The 16816-nt window shown below is 41.0% G+C and overlaps 1 protein-coding gene across 2 annotated transcripts in view; it reads left to right on the forward strand.

The window, feature by feature from the left end:
* The window catches only part of LOC119224513 (netrin receptor UNC5C-like), a 143835-nt gene that overhangs the window by 95446 nt on the left and 31573 nt on the right, over positions 1 to 16816 (forward strand). The window lies entirely within an intron of this gene.

Below are 16816 nucleotides of genomic sequence, written 5' to 3' on the forward strand. Positions count from 1 at the left end.
CCGTCCCTGATGATGTCAACAGAAAGCTTTGGGAGCTGGTAAATTCAATGCACCAAGATGATATTACAACCATCATTAGAGACCAGAAAAGTATTTTGAGACTTGGCGAACATTTATATGCTAAGCACGGACATGATAAGACGAAACACGACTACATTAGACAAAAAATGCGAGAAATGGGAAGACTAATTTGGCACGCGCGTAAAGCGGGAAAACTCAGACAAATGGAGGACTTCTACGTACCTTCAAACTTCAACTCTGTGGTCAAAGCAGTGAATGATGCAGCTGGCTTTGATGAAGAAAAAAACATATACAAAATCCCATCCCTGGCTCTGAAGCTTGGTCACAGTCTAAAGAAGATTGCGGATATTCTTGAATGTGAAGCAAAGATGTCAGAGGGTGACAATGAGGTGTTGCTTAAGAATTTGGAGCGAAGCAGGGGGCTGTATGAAAAAAAGTGGGATGTTTGCGTCTCTTCACGTGCCTTACAAACTCTCAAAGAGGGGAAATGGAACACTCCTCAGCTCCTACCATTCACGGAAGATGTCAAGATCATGCACATATATCTTGACAAGTGCAGACAAGAATATCTCAGCAGACTCAAAGATGATCCAAATAAGAAGAACTGGTCAAAGCTGGCCAATTTGACTCTTTGTGAAGTGATTCTGTTCAATCGCAGAAGAGAGGGTGAGGTTTCAAAGATGCCACTTAGTGCATTCACCCTAAGAGACACGTCAGAAGTCCATTCAGATTTGGCGCTAGGACTGACAGAGTTGGAGCAAAAGCTTTGCCAGCATTTTCAGCGCATTGAAATAAGAGGGAAAAGAAACAGGAAAGTTCCCATCCTACTAACACCAGACATGCTCTCCTCAATGGAAACCTTGGTTGCACATCGGCGGGCCTGCGGTGTACCTGATGAAAATCCCTTTTTCTTCGCCAGACCTGAAGTTGAGACTCACCTAAGGGGATCAGACGCCATCAGACAGATTGCAAAAGAATGTGGGGCCAAGCACCCTGAAACCCTGTCCTCAACCAAGTTGAGAAAACATGTTTCCACGCTGTCCACAGTTCTAAATCTGAAAGACAATGAAATGGACATACTGGCAAATTTTCTTGGCCACGACATTCGGGTCCATAGGCAGTACTACAGGCTTCCTGAAGGAACACTGCAGTTGGCCAAAGTCAGCAAAGTGCTCATGGCTCTCGAACAGGGCCGACTATCCGACTTCAAAGGAATGAGCCTGGACCAAATGCAAATAGATCCTAATGGTAAAGGAAATACTTATACGATTTCTGACTACATATCTTTTGTCATGTCATATTTGGGTGTTTTCCTTTATTTTCAGAGGAAGTACTGGAAGCTATAAACAGTGACGTCTCAGAGACTGAGAATGACTCATCTTTCCGCTCTGCGTCTCCATCAGGTGGATTATGCATTTAACTGTTTTTACCATCCAGCCAGAGAGGCATTGCTGTGTGTTTAGTGCTGAGCTAAAGATTAATTGTCATTTTTTGTCGAAGGATCCTCAAGCTCTAAAAGAGGACAACCAACTACTGAGGAGTTTGGGGATGAGATTGGGCCCATAGGTACCTCACAGACTTGCTTCTTCTTTATTTCTTATATGTTATATGTTTATTCTTATATGTCGTATTTTCGCGACTATAAGGCACACTGGATTAGAAAGACGCACCTTCAATGAATCACCTATTTTAGAACTATTTTCCTATATAGGGCGCACCAGATTATAAGGCGCATAGAATAGAAGATACTGCAGTAAAAAAAAAAGGATTTTAAGTGTGCCTTATAGTCGCGAAAATACGGTAGACAGGAATTCAGAAGAGAGAGATTTTATGAACTGTTATTCTGCAGTGCAAACCTACAATTTAATTATTTTTTCTAATAGAACCCCAAAGATTGATCAGTGGACAGCCGACCTCTGATGATTCAGACAGCGTTCGTTCTGCTATCACAGGTAACCCACATTAGGCCATGGCACTTGGTTTCTGCATTCCCGTAGCCCTTTTCTGACAGAAAAGTTAAACAGACATTATTCAACCAGCACAGTTTTCTTTCAAAGAGGAAGATAGCTATCACTATTACAGTTGATATATATCTAATGAGATTATATATATATACATACATACTGTATATTAGTAATACAAATATTTAAGGACATAGTTTAGGACCGATAGATAATTGTTTAGGTTTTTTGCTTTCCTTCTGGTCAATCTGTACTATTTATATGATTAGATGATGTTGAATTAGTTGCTATACTTATTTGTTTTTTAACAGGATCAAAATCAAAGAAAAAACGGCGCACTGGGTCTGACAGAGGTGGCCCTGTAACAGGTATTTGACCTTTTGTTACTTGATTTTTCAAAAAGATATATACTTTATTCATTCCAATAGGGGAAATTTGTTTGTTACAGTATAAAAAGAAAAGAATAATGTCTTAATATTCTACCTTTTTATTATTCTTTATCACATCCCTGTTTATTCTCTTACTCACCTCATGTGATGAAGGCTTGTGCATCCTAGTCTGATTGAAAAGGTCTCAATTAATGACTACATTTAGACAATGAGGGAAGAGACTCAGTGACACTGTTATCCCTAACTAAAACTCTTAAATCCTGATATCATCTGCTTTGGCCAATAAATCAGATTTTTCTACCAAATATGTTCACCTGCAGGCAAGCGCATGCTCATTAAAATAGATAATTTCCTCAGCTGAACAAATGAAAAGACAGTAGGCTGCTTCTAAAGTGAGAGCCGATCTATACAGGGAAATATTTTGATTTAATCCAAGTCAAAACATGAGTGTGCAGCAGTGTTGCCACAGTTTCTTTGAAAAAGTAATCTGATTACTACTGATTACTCCTATAAAAAGTACGGCTGACGTGTCGTTGACGGCCCGGCTTTCACCCGGTGGGCCGTACACGCTTTTATAATGGTAGGGAAACACTGGCTTTATAGCACTTTGTCGCCACCAGCACAGAGTGCACAATGAACCTTGATATTTTCATCTTTAGCTGAAAAATACTTAAAATAGTGATTGTATTTCCAACTCGAAATGCGCATCTCTCTCTCTCTCTCTCTCTCCTCCTCCATTGTTGTTTGTGTCGCTGAGTGGTAGGTCTATGTATGTACACGTGACAAGACCTTCATGCTGAAAACGTGGCTTCATTATGTGGCTTCACTCCCAGAGACGCAAGAAATCAAATATATATTTTATTTTACTATTAATGACAGTGACTTGGACAAGTAACTTTAATCTGACTACTGGTTTGGACATCCTAACGCGTTAGATTAGTCGTTACTGAAACAGGTGGTCGGATTAGAGTGATGCGTTACTGGCATCACCGGTGTGCAGGTCTTAAAATAATATAAAGAGATGAGACCGCTGTACTTGCAGAAGGAAATAGCATCATGTAAATATAGTTAATCATTGTTTTCTGTTGTGAAATGAGTTTGATACATAACAGATTATCTTTAAATCCTTCACATTCCAAGTTTATTTCTTCTTTTGCACATAGGAATAAATGTCAGGTTAGGGTACCACATAGTCAATCTGGTCATCTGATACTGAAAATAAATCACCACTGACTTTCTTTTTTCTTTCTTTTTTGTATCAACCTCAGAGAAGAAAAGCTGGTCACTTGAAGAGATAAATGCTGTCGAAAAGACGCTGATGAGCTCAATACAATGTGGGAAGGTACCAGGAAAAGCTGACTGCATAAAGTGTATTAAAGCTTCCCCAGAAGCACTCAAGAACAGAAGCTGGACCGGGGTAAAGTACTATGTTAAAAATCGTATCACTGCCATTCAGCGGGAAAATACCAGGAGAACAACATGAAGGGACTTACAAATACTACACACTGGTTTGCTATATACTATGCTTTCTTTGTAAAAGACGGTTGTCTTAAGTAATTACAGTTTTCTTTAGGTGCCTAAGTTAGCTGTCTTTGGCACCTAGTGCCTTTGGCTCCTGTGCTGTTCTTTCGTTAATTTAATGCCTATGATTTTTGCCGTTTTGTAAAACAACTGACTTTAGGTGACTTGAGACAGTTGTCTTTGGCACATGGGTCCTTTTGTTGTTTAATGTTTATTGCTATAATGCTCTTTGCATTTTTCATAAAAGAGAGTTGTCTTTGGCTCCTTTTCACGTTGTTTCAGAAATGAATGCTCTTTGCTTATTTCGTAAAAAAGACAGTTGTCTTTAAGTGCCAAAGATGGTTGTTCCTTACCATGTTTCATAAATATAATGCTCTTTTTCTGTTAAAAAGAAAGGAGGCTAGGAATTAAAACCTTTTTTTATTCTGAGCTTAATTTGTCTCTCTTTTGTGTAGTTTTCCCAGCAGATGAAGTTTAAAGACTGTATTTGTATTGTATAAAAGGTAACAGTTTGCAGAGATAACATTTAATGTTGAACCAAACACTGTGTTTTGCTTGTGAAAACGGCCAGGTAAATCCATCAGGTAATACATTTTCCTCAATACTTATATTATAAATCAGAATATGATCTGTTTTTGAAAGTAATGGGGCAGTTTGAATTATTAGATTCAGTGTTAATTTTATATCAGAATAAGGTTTCATCCATTATAGGTTATTAAATGCTTGTCATGAACTGTGAGGTGCCTATCTGTGGTGTTGCCAATAGAAGTCACCTGACTTTTGACTAAAAAAAATAAAACCTGAATTTGTGACCCCCTAGGGACCAGTCCTCAGGGGGGTCACAAATTCAGGTTTTCAATTTTTTTGAGAGTATTTGATGATAAAGGTCATTTCTGTGTTAACAAAAAATTATAATGATTTTAGAAGTTACAACCATGCCTCTACACCATTCAGAAAGGGTGGATCCCACCAGTCTGCTTCCAGTCAGTGGATCCCACGGGGTAGTGAAAACCCGTATGTGTGTGTGTGTGTGTGTGTGTGTGTGTGTGTGTGTGTGTGCCTGCGTGCCTGCGTCTGTCTCTGCATGTGACTGATGCCCCCAGCTGCATTGAAATAAACACATCAGTGTGTGGTGACAGGGACTCCACATGTCTATATCTAACACTCACACACACACACACACAGACACACACCCAGTCAGACAGTAACTGGATATGTGTCTGGAGCGTGATCAAGTTCCTGTCACATTCTTAACCACTCAATCACACTTAAATTAGAGCTAAGTTATCCACTTGTAGTGGCTTATAAGCAACCTATAACATGATCTAGTTTTTAGAGACGGCCTTTAGTGAGAGGTTTACAATATACATTTATTACCATGTTTATATCACAATAACATTTCAGTGTGAATGGTAGGCGGGGTTGGGATTTAGACTCAGCGCTGTTTGTCTTGCTCGGGCTTCACAGTCAGCAACTGAAACGTTTGTATTTATGGGAGTACATTTAACCAGGAAATAGCTCGCACACTCCCACTATTTAAACATGTGTTTGTGGGAATGCAGGAGGCACAGCCACACCTCACCCTAACACACACACACACACATTTAGCCTCCATCACGGGGAAAATCAATGTCTTGTTTTTTTTGCGTGAAACACTGAGGAACGAGTCCCCACTCATGCGTTTGTGTGGCCGTGTGTGTCTGTGTGTGTGTGTTTGTGCGACGGGTGCCTCTCGGTCGGCGCGAAGGACTCTTTGTGATGCAAACCCTGGCGGACTTTCCTGTCGGATGGCATCAGCGGTGAAGTACTGCTAAAGCGCTCCCACGGTCACACGGTGTACTGTACACGCGGGCCCGGTCCACCTCAGGCCCCTGGAGTCCCAGTTGTTAATCCGTCATACGATGACGTTTACTGGGGGAGGCTTTCTGGAGTAAGAAGAAAACATCCAGAGAGGAAAGCCGCTTTAAATGCTGCGAGATAAAGGATTTGCAAGTTGTGAACAAATTCAAAACATACAGTATGCTCCCTGTGAACCTACCACCTCGTTCATACAAAGCTCTGCAAACGGATATAAAGGCAAATCTATCCATCAAAGAATGCCTTTTTACTCCCTCTTACCTCTGAATAGATAAAACGTAATAAACCCAAACGGATGGGAATTATCTTTGATTCTCATTTGTTTTATCAAGCACTGAATCTTTAGTCGTTTTGCTTGTGACCACCATACCCGAAGAATCACGTGTGTGTGTGTGTGTTCATGTGCTCAAAAACAATTGATATAATGCTGCTTGGCCGATAGATCCTCACCTTAATCCTCTTTGAGCGAGCTGTAAGCCCCACAGCTCATCTCCCATCACATTTTACCTTGATCCTCAACCTCTGTCAGAAATCATCACCCTAATCCACAGATTAGTCCGCAATCTTTTTTTTTTTTTTTACCGTAGAGAATGATTGAAATGGTGTTAACATTATTAAAATGTTGGTGCGATGGTCTATAACTGCAGAGTAATTTTACAAATGCGGCGGATGAGGAAAAGCGGCTGTGAAGGTATTTTCCGTTTATTGTGGAGAGGGATTTCGCCCCCTTACCCACGAACACATTTAACAGTGAGCCTTATCCCTTTGAGTCCTTTTCTCCTTCTACTGGAAAGAGCCACATTCTTCCATTACCTGTTTGTGTTTTTGAAAATGTTGTCACACTTGCATACGGTTACACACAGGGAGAGGGGAGGGGGCTTTGAGGAGAGGCCTCCGTCAGGAGCGATAAGCCGGAGATTCACACAGCAGCACAACTGCAGAGCTGCATTGGAAAAGGTTTTTTTATTTTTTTATTCTGTTTTCAATTTCAATCTCCTCCCTGTTGTTTTGGCTTATTTCTTTACACTCAACACGTTTTTCTCAGTCCGTTTTTTTATTCAAATGAAAAAAGGACTTTGATCCCAACTGTAACTGAGAGTACAGTAAATCTGTCTCTCCTCCAGGTCATTTAAGGAAACTTACAATTAAAGTTCAGAAAGGGAAGCTTCTCATTACATTTGGACACGCTGGCTTTTGTCTCTGGTGACTCAACCTGTGTTTTTTTTTTTTTTCCTCAGTCCTCATAGAACGCAGGAAGCATGCAGGCCAGCGATCATGTACACTTTCGGTTCCCTGTGGTCTCAGGCTTGGCTCTTTTTGAGACTGAGGCTTTGAGTGGGTGCCTGACTCGAGTAGGACATAATGAAGGCGTTTTTGCGTGGATCCCCTCCGCACACCCTTAATTAGGAGGAACTACTCCCTCCCCTTTCATTACCCGTCCAAACACCTTTGTAATTAACCCCCCTGTTTTAATGTCTGTCTTGCAGTGAATGTGCTGGTATTGACATGCTGACCCTTTACTCTTTTTTTTTCTTCTGTTGACTGTTTCCACTGCATTATTTTAAAGCTCGCAGCCCTTCCATCTATATCGACGTCTCCATTTCCGCTCGCGTCCTCCTCTAACGTCCTTTCACGCGGTCGACTGTTTTTCTTTTTTTCGTCACTATGGCTGCACCCTGACCGGGTTCTGAGACAAAGCCTTGGATTGATGGCGACGTGACGGCGGAGAGGCCGCGCTGCCCTCGGCGCTCCTGACTGCGTTGTTCGTGCGTGAATGGACGCACTGTTTTCCACGCCGCGCGCCACAGTGTCAAATGACAAAAACGCTGTTCTGTTGTGTGAAGTTCAATCAGTTGTTGGACCCTTTTACGAAGTTTTTTTTTTTTTACGGAGCACAACATCTTTTGAAGTTTGTAGAGCTGTGCTCACCGGCCTCCAAACGGGGGTTGAACATATATTATTATAAAAATGTATTTTTCAAATACTTTGAAACCTAAAAATAGTCCAACTGCTGGAAAGGATAAAGAGATAATTTTATACACTCAAGCAATTGGAGCAGTAAATTCCTCATTTATGACCATAGACTTAAAAGCTTTAATAAGGCAGCGCTTTGAATAATTGTCACCAATTAATTGCTTTTCTCTTACATCAATATTCAGTTTAGTCTTCAGTGAGTTACTATAAGAGGTCACTGTCAGAGCAATTCCTATTTTCATAAATGCGACTGTGTGGAGAACAAAACGTTATCACAGGGGCAGACCATATCTGTGTAATGATAAGTGATCAGAATATCAATCAATATTTTACAGTTTTCCCTTTAACACCATGTCTAATGTGTTTGGTAGTGTTGAATCAAAGTTTCTGCTCAGCTATATTAACGGAAATGCTGCTTTCAAAGGTTAGACAGCTTTAGTCTTACTTTAGTGTGACCTTGTAGAGGGTGTAGAGCACTTAGAGATAAGATGCTCATTTAGGTCTTTGGGGAACCATAAAGAGAAAATGTGCTTCACATTTTTAGCCAGTCATAACTGTAAAATCAAAGACATTCATTATCGACTAATGCAGGTTCATATTTGTGCTGGTTTTGTTTTAAAGGACGAACACATCCGACCTCATAGTGTACTGTTAAAAAAATCTTAGTCACCAAAAATAACAACTCAATTTGTAATAGACGAAAACAACATTCTTTGTTTCGAAGTTTCAAAAAGGCCAACATTAATAAATGAGCTGTGAACCCATGTGTCAAATATGTCCAAGACCCCCGACCTCTGGGACCAAACCACAGAGACTGAATATACTGAAATAGGCTTGTGTTCTACGCGTATATTTAGCTATTTATTTAACATGATCGTACTTTACTGTACATCCCAACAAAACGCTACACCAACAAACAGGGAGCTCTCCCGTCGTTCAGCTGACCCGGCTAATACAGCAAAGCTGATTTTGTTATTGGGCGGTTTTAATAACACTGGAGAGCTGGAGAGTCAATTAAAAAGGATTAGCATGCCCCCAATCAGCTCAGAACCTCTTCATGCTTTAATAATTATGGAGTGTCATCAGCACTCCTACACTGTACAGTGAGTCATCTTTGACACACACACACACACACATAAGGTAACTTGAATAAATGCTCACACAGATACACACAACTGTGTGTTAGTACTGAAATGGTTAGTTTCTGTCTCATAACACATGTAGCAGTCTTCATGCACAGATATCATTTACTTAATATGGCATTTTAAGGAGTGGAGGTTTTGGTTTTAGTGCATTTTTTTATTTTTAAACTTAACCTTCTGATCCTTCATGACACAACTCTTGGCGCGTGAAATACATCACACTGATAGACTTTCATCCCATTGACCCGTAACCATTCACGGGGCTCCTCTGTCATTTAACAAGCTGTCAATCATTTGGAGAGTCAGTCATGCAGACTGTTTAAAGTCATGAGGAATCTCCACAGTATCTCCTGAAGCAGCCGATCAGGAACTCATAGAATACCGTGGTGCATTCAACCAGGGGAACAGGTTTATTCTTCTCATTTCCTAACTTTCAGTTCTTTACAGAAAGTATTTCCCAGGTGATATTTGAGGTGTTGATTCGGAGTGTAGCTGTTACCAGGTCAGCATCTGTTTGGGGAAACGTTTTTCCCAACATGTCTGAGCTGTTTGGAAGTTTTTCCGTCTTGCCTCCTCTTCCAATGATTGGAGCCCAGGGTCTCATTTCAGCTTCCCATCCCCAAACTGTCATCTCTGTTGTTGTTTTTCTCTCTCTTCAGCTAGCACGGCTTCCTTTTCTATTTACTCTGTTTGTTAATATGTCTCATGTTGATTCCGATTATCTGTTATTCTGAGAATTAGTAAGCTATTTTAAGGAAAATACATTATTTTTATGATATTTTGTTTCGCAAATAATTAATTATTATGGATGGAGCTGCTTTTAAATGCTGATGAACAACAACAATTCAAAATATATTTATATATATCTTATATCCATCTTAACTCCCACACATATTTCTTTCTTTTTCACTCGTTTATCGACTTTTATTTCCTGGAAAAGAATACAATGCAAAGCAACTTTAATCCGTCTCTTTAAAGTGTTGCTTTCTAGGAAACTCTTTTAGAATTGCTTGTTAGATAATAGTTGTATGTACTCGTACTCAATGATTCACTAGCATTGACGTTGAAATACTTTTTCTCTTTTCTCTGCCTCAACCTTTGCCCCCCCGCCACTTATATGCCCCATTCCATGGTTTTAAACTTCTACGTCATTTCCTTAATTCTTTACTTTATGCACATCTCTTTTTCCCCCATCTACTCACCAGCCGCATGCACCATGAGTCGAAGATACAGCGAATCTAGCGATCCTCCAAAGCGGGGCCTAATAGATTCCCCCTACATTCTCCCCACCTTCTTTTCATTTACTTTTTCTAACCATTCAGCACCTCTGTCCAGTTCTGCTCACCCTGCCCCCCCCCCCCTCTATCTTTCTTTCCTTAATTGTGACAGCATGGAAATTCCAAATTGCTCTGCTTCTCCCTTATGCTCCCTCACCTCCTCATTACCTTTTCATTCCACTACACCCCCCCCCCCCCTCCCCTCTCTTGCTTCCTCTTCCTATTTGTTGATATTGTCTGGTTAGTTCTAATGGATCACCCCCAGCTATCTGCTCCTGGTCTGCACCCCCCCCCCCCTTTCCACAGCCTCCTAAGCTCTGTATCCTTCTCTCGCTCCTCCTTCCCCGTTGAAATACCTTTTCTCCGTCCGACGCTCTCTTGAGACTTTCCCCCATCCGTCTCCCGCTCTCCCTTTCTCTTTGCACTCCTGAATGTTGACACGAGAGGGTGAGTCTAATAGATCACTGTGAAGCATCTGCACCTGTGTTAAATCTCAGAGGTAATGCTGTGTGTGTGTGTGTGTGTGTGTGTGTGTGTGTGTGTGTGTGTGTGCAGGCTTTCTGTTGAGCACATCTGTGACCTCCTTTGGCGTTGAGCAAATTCCTTTATTTCTCCTTTTCTTTACTCTGCTCTCCTCCATTTCACCTGCTTCTGTTTGTTCTCCCTTTTATTTACTCTGCTCTCCTTCTCTACGTCCCACATTGGGATCCAACAACTAGCTTTTTTTTGGGTTTTTTCTTCTAGCTCTCCTGACATACTGACGCCACACATTATTTAAAGTATGTCATGGTGTCTCGCAAAGTCAAAGCTGAGTAAAATAATCCGTGAGTATCATGTGTGTGTGCCATGCATCATTCAGGGGAGTAGTAGGTTATTAATAGACCTCTGTAGGCCGCTCCAAGTCCAACTTGGTGTCCTTCTGTGTCCCAGTTCTGTCTGCGTGGGACACCTTGAGTTGCCCTGCTGCTCCTCAAACTCTTCCGTGGGTATGATATTAATTCCTAGTGGTATTCCTCTTATGAAAAGGGCCTCTGGGACAAACATCAGTTTTAATAAATCATACAGTTATGGTGTGTGTTTTTACTCTTCTTTTTGACTCTGCAGTACAACAGCATATGGGTAAAAGTACTATTTTTACTATTTTACTATAATGCTGGTAATAGATAAAATAGATTAAAAAATAACTAACTAATCACACATTTTGAAACGTATTATTCCCAATTGTTCGCACAAAACTCAGCATTATTGAATATGGAAGTATGTTATGGTATAATCTATAACATTTAGCCAAAGCCTGTCTGTCTTATCGCATAAAAACGACCCAAATATACAATATATATAAGTCTATGCAATAAAATCTCTTAAAAAGCTGAAACAGAATTTCAGTTTTTTTTTTTTTTTTTAAATGAGTGTAGGATGATTGTTGACCGCGACCCAGTTATGTCACTGTGGTTGATTAGGTCTTTATATCACTCGACCGGACCCAGTTAATTAAGCTGTCAGAGCCTCTCAAATCCCATGTTGGCACGCCCACAGAAAGTCACACACACACACACACACACACACATTCGACACACGTCCATCTTGTGTACACGCGTGCACATCTACAATGACCCTGTGCTAACCTGCACAATCTGTCCAGTTCTGGCGTGCAGCGCGTTGTGGTTTGGGTCGGTGGCGTCAGTACATTCCCCACAGTGGCCGTGGGCAGCAGGATTGTCCTAATCACCTCCCAAGTGAGGTGAAGATGCAGACGGAAACACCAGCACATATGGCCAATTAAGAACGGGTTGTGAGATGGTAAACGTACACTGCGGGTAAAAGAAACGTCACATTATCAATTTCATCGAGTGCCGATGTTCCTCTTTCTGATTACTGCATGGACAACGCCGTTCTCAAGTATAGCATTGAAACAATGTCTATGGGTGTCAGACATGCTGCCCACTTTGATCTCAAGTTTGATCTTTGTTATTTATTATCTGCTTTTGTCTGAGGAATATATTCCTAAATCTGTCACCGTTTGTTTGATGGCAACCTGAACTGTTCACATTTTGTGAATGTTAGCAACTGCAAGTGGTCTAAACGTATCGGCCCAAATAAAAAAGGAAGATCTGGTTGGGTTCAAAGCAACGGATGAAGTGCAGATGAAGAGCGTGCTGCATGCTACAAATAGGCAGGTACAGAGATGCCAAAAGCAGAGTCACAGCATTGTGGAGGAACCACAATGAACCCAGTCACCCACAAAACACACAACCGCACACAAATGAAGGGCTGCCACTTCTGGCACTCCCCGTGTAACTGGTTGTTTGCTCCAGTCTTTATGGGAGGCTGTATGGTGAACACAGTGTTTTACATTCTATTGTCTGAGTAGCCTTCATGTAAGATTGAATAGTACGTATTGCTTCTATCTACAGACAGAAATGTGTCTTGATTGTTAAATGAATCGTGAATGAAGCATCAAAGTCAAACACTTCCTGGTGCTTCAGAGTTTCATTTGGTGCATTATCGTCTGATTGGGGAAGCAATTCAAGAACACACAATGATGGTTACTCTCGTGTAAACAGATAAGTCCTTTTGTTCATCTCATTACAAAAGTTAATTGTTTTGTCTAATATAATCACACACACACACACACACACACACACAAAAAAAAGATTGTTGAGTAGCCAGTAATGGCCTTTGTTACTTCACAAATGAATAGCATGATGACTAGTTTACTTAGATGCAGATCAGGAGGCGGATGATGCGTGTAGGTGGGTGGGTGGGTGAGTGGGTGTGTGACGTTTTTTCATCCCCTGACAGACACACACACACACAGACAGTTATAGCCAATTGTCTGGGTTTGTATCAAGAAAGCTGATGGCAGCAGAAGAGAAGATGGATGGTGTGCTCTGCCAACACCCATCTCTCATCCTCCCTCTCTCCTCCTCGCTCTCTTTCTGTCTGTGCCTCTCAATATGTTCTCTCCCACCTGCTCTCTGTTTCTCCAGCCTCCTGCCACTCCACTTGGGTCTTCTTCTTTTATTCCTGCATCCTCCTCCACATGTTTTTCCTTATCTGACCCTCTCTCATCCGTGCTCTCTGTCATTTTAGTTTCTCACCTTTCTGCTTTCTAGTCCTCCTTTTTCTCTGTAGGTGGTTCTGTTCTGCTGACTGCACCGCCCGGGCCCCTGGGAGCTACGCTGGCATGTATTTTACTGTGTACGTCTGTGTGGATTCATTAGTTCGTCCATCTGAGCATACGTGCGCATACGAGTGCTTGATAATGGAAACAAGCATGCCTATTACGGCGATGGCTCTTCAGATGCTGGCCGTAGCCAATAATGATGAGTGTGGCGCACCTGGCAGTGTGCTTTTGTGTGCATCTGAGTGTGAGGCGCTGCCAGAGAGGGCCCAGAGTATGTAAGGCGTTATGATTGACAGAGTAATTATGCTTCTCCCAAGTCTGTACAAGTCCATTCAAACACAGCGTGGAAGTAGTCCTCGCAGGGACAGCAGCTTGACATGCACATCTTCTAAATGTTCACAACGCACCGTGCAGAGAAAGTCCATTTTTGTACTCTGGTCACGGGGCAGCTTTAAGTTGGAGACCATGAAAAAGAATGTATGTCTTAACAGCATATTGTTCATATATCTGCCACAAAGGTTGGCCCCATAAAAATGTATTCAGCTGTGGTGTTGAACTCAGAGTGTTATTGAGCATGACTTTTATATTTGGTTAGACGATTGGTAAAGAACGGTTAAGGTGATTCATTAAAAGTAAAATACTGCATAAATGTTCACTTTATGAACATAAAACCATAACCTTTACCTTTTGTAAACACTCACCAACGTGCTTTTGATGACCGAACCTTTCAAAGTGCTCTACTTTGTACATGCAGTACTGAAAGCACAGGACTCACTATATGAAAATGATGATACCTCTGGACTTAATCCCAGATTACGTCATTTTTAAGACGATTATATCAAGGCAGTTTCTCTTAGACCGGTTTGTTTAGGTAGACATGAAATGAACCTTTGAAAAATCTCCATGTATAACCCCGATGCAATTCTTTTTATTTTTTATGAATCAGTGTTGAGGCAGACCCTCCCCCCCCATGCATTAAACAAAGAGAACCGTACTCCTTTAGCCATTTATCCCTGTCTGTCCACTGTCTGTGTCCTCTAATGTCCAACATTCTCATTTCGCGTGCTGGAATGATCCTCACATGGACAGACTCATCCCACGCCCACACACAGGTAGAGTAATCACTCTGGTAGCTCTTTAACCCACTCATCTGTGGTCTTGAAGGAATCCAGATAATTTAGCTAATCAAGGGGATGATTATATTAACACTTCAGTGACTCACGCACAGACATTACAGCTGGATTTGCCTGCCATTGATTGTAGAATTCGATTTCATTGTAACGGGTGTTTTTAGTTTTGCATCTCACCATTATTGTGTATCTTTGTATTAGCGCCTGCTACTACTTTGAATAAAGGAATGTTGGGATTCAGTGGCAGATTTTATCCACAGACACTTTATCTCTGCGCAGTTATCAACTCCCATATGATGCTCTTTGTTGTGGCTCTAGAAAGCATGTCATATTTTAGCATTTGTCATAGATATTGTTTGCTTTGTTATCTCACTTCTTGCTCTGTGGTCTGCTATTTGTTTTGCTTTGGTAAGATTTACAATATGTCTCTCTGACACAGTGCGACTGTGATGTCTCTGTTCTCGGCAGCAGATACACGGCAAAGCTTCGCCTTTCTAAACATGTTTTGCTGCTCTAGTGTAACGACACGGAGTACACATCTTTTATCTTTCACAGCGTGCGACCAGGCCTTTGTTTCAATGCTAAAGAAAGATGCAATATGGAAATATATGACCATTTTCTGCAGCCTTACAATTGCACAGCAAACCATGGGACATTTGTCCTTAGGCTGCAAGTAAGACAACACACGGAAATATTTGCTCATCATAATGCATCGCTCTCCCAAACCTACTTTTATCTGGTGATCAGGGGCACACGCTTTGCTATTTACCTTTTAGGCAAAAGAATGTCATTGGGTCAGGCTAAATCAAAACATGAAAATCTGTAATTTATAATAATAATGCCATTATTTGATATCTACTAAGTGTGTGTGTGTGTGTGTGTGTGTGTGTGTGTGTGTGTGTGTGTGTGAGAGAGAGAGAGAGGCAGCCAGGTGATGTGGGAGCAAGAGTTAAAATAACAAATACCCATTCTCCCCGGGGGTTGACTCGATCCAATCACCCCCCCCCCCCCCCTGCCATTCACACACCGAGACCCTTTCACCAGCTGTGGGTAATGATGCGGTGGAAGTGGCAGTATAGCCACCACATGTGGCCCCTTTGTTTGAGCCCAGCGGAGGACACATCAGTCCAACATGCTACAAAATTCAGACTTTATCAAATATTCGGTTTATTGTCACACAATAGCCGACAATAGATACTAATGCTAGAATTTTGATTACATAACAGTGAATTGGGAATGTGTTTAATTTCCCTTATAGGAAGTGTTTTCAGACAAATGGACTGTTTAAATTCAATAGCAAATAACTATTTTTGCTTTCATATGTTAGTTTTCAACACACACACTGTTTTAGCATTGCAGTATAATTAGCCTGATAAAGGTCCTGCAGGTTAATTCATTTGAAGGGGAGTTGGGGGCCATGTTTTGCTCATTGGTTTGGTTGAGTGACAGTAGTTTATTAGCATTGTTAGGAGAAGGAGATGTACTAAGAAGCAGATGTAATAAACAACCCATTTTCAACCTGCCGTGAGTCTAGAAGAGATTAGAAGCGATGATTTTCGCTTGAGGTTAAGAGTTCTTTCTGTCATGATGGAACCATTTGAATCACTGTCACAGCCTTATTTTCAAATGGAAATTTTCCGGAGCATAATATGTCAGCATATCAATTTTCCAGGAAATCCAAGGGCATGAATGGCCTTTATGTTACAGAATTGTCCAGTACTGTCCCAACATTAAGCCTTCTTGTGAGATGTGGTAAAAGTTCTGGCTGTTCCCAAGTGGGACTGAAGCTTATAAAATGGAGTGCATGAAATAATCCATTTAAGCTAACTTACTTATAGCTGAATACAGTCAGACTCTCTGAGCTACTTAGATTTCACTTTCACTATCAATTTCATTTTTTATCAAATTGAACTAATTTCATCTTTCACACTACTTGAAGACTGCGCGCTTTGTAAACCTCTTCTGCCAGTCACGGTTGTGTCTGTTTTTATGAAACAACCTCAAAACAAAGGATGCATATCTCATGTTGTTGTAATGAAGATGTTCAACCGAATCATTCCCCACGATTCCTAAATTCAACTTTTCAGGTGTGTGACTGTTGTATCATAGTGTGTTAAGCACACTCTCTGTGTCGAATAAAGTCTGAAGTCATGTTATTACCCAAGAGGAGGTAACGCAATACGGTTAAACACATCTACTCAACGTATAAGTAATATATCATTGACCAGAAAAATGTTATCAAATTAAGTAACTTAATTATCCAACCTGCACTGCCAAAATATGTGCTGCTTAAACCTAGACCACAGCTCCTACTGCTGCTTTTTAAAGTCTTGAGATATGAGTTTGTGATTTGAAATGAGCATTTTATTGGTCAAAGTGTTTTGTTTGAGGAGCCTGTTGCTAAGCAGCATCAGTCT

Source organism: Pungitius pungitius, chromosome 5 (assembly GCF_949316345.1).
Source record: "Pungitius pungitius chromosome 5, fPunPun2.1, whole genome shotgun sequence".
Lineage (NCBI taxonomy): Eukaryota > Metazoa > Chordata > Actinopteri > Perciformes > Gasterosteidae > Pungitius > Pungitius pungitius.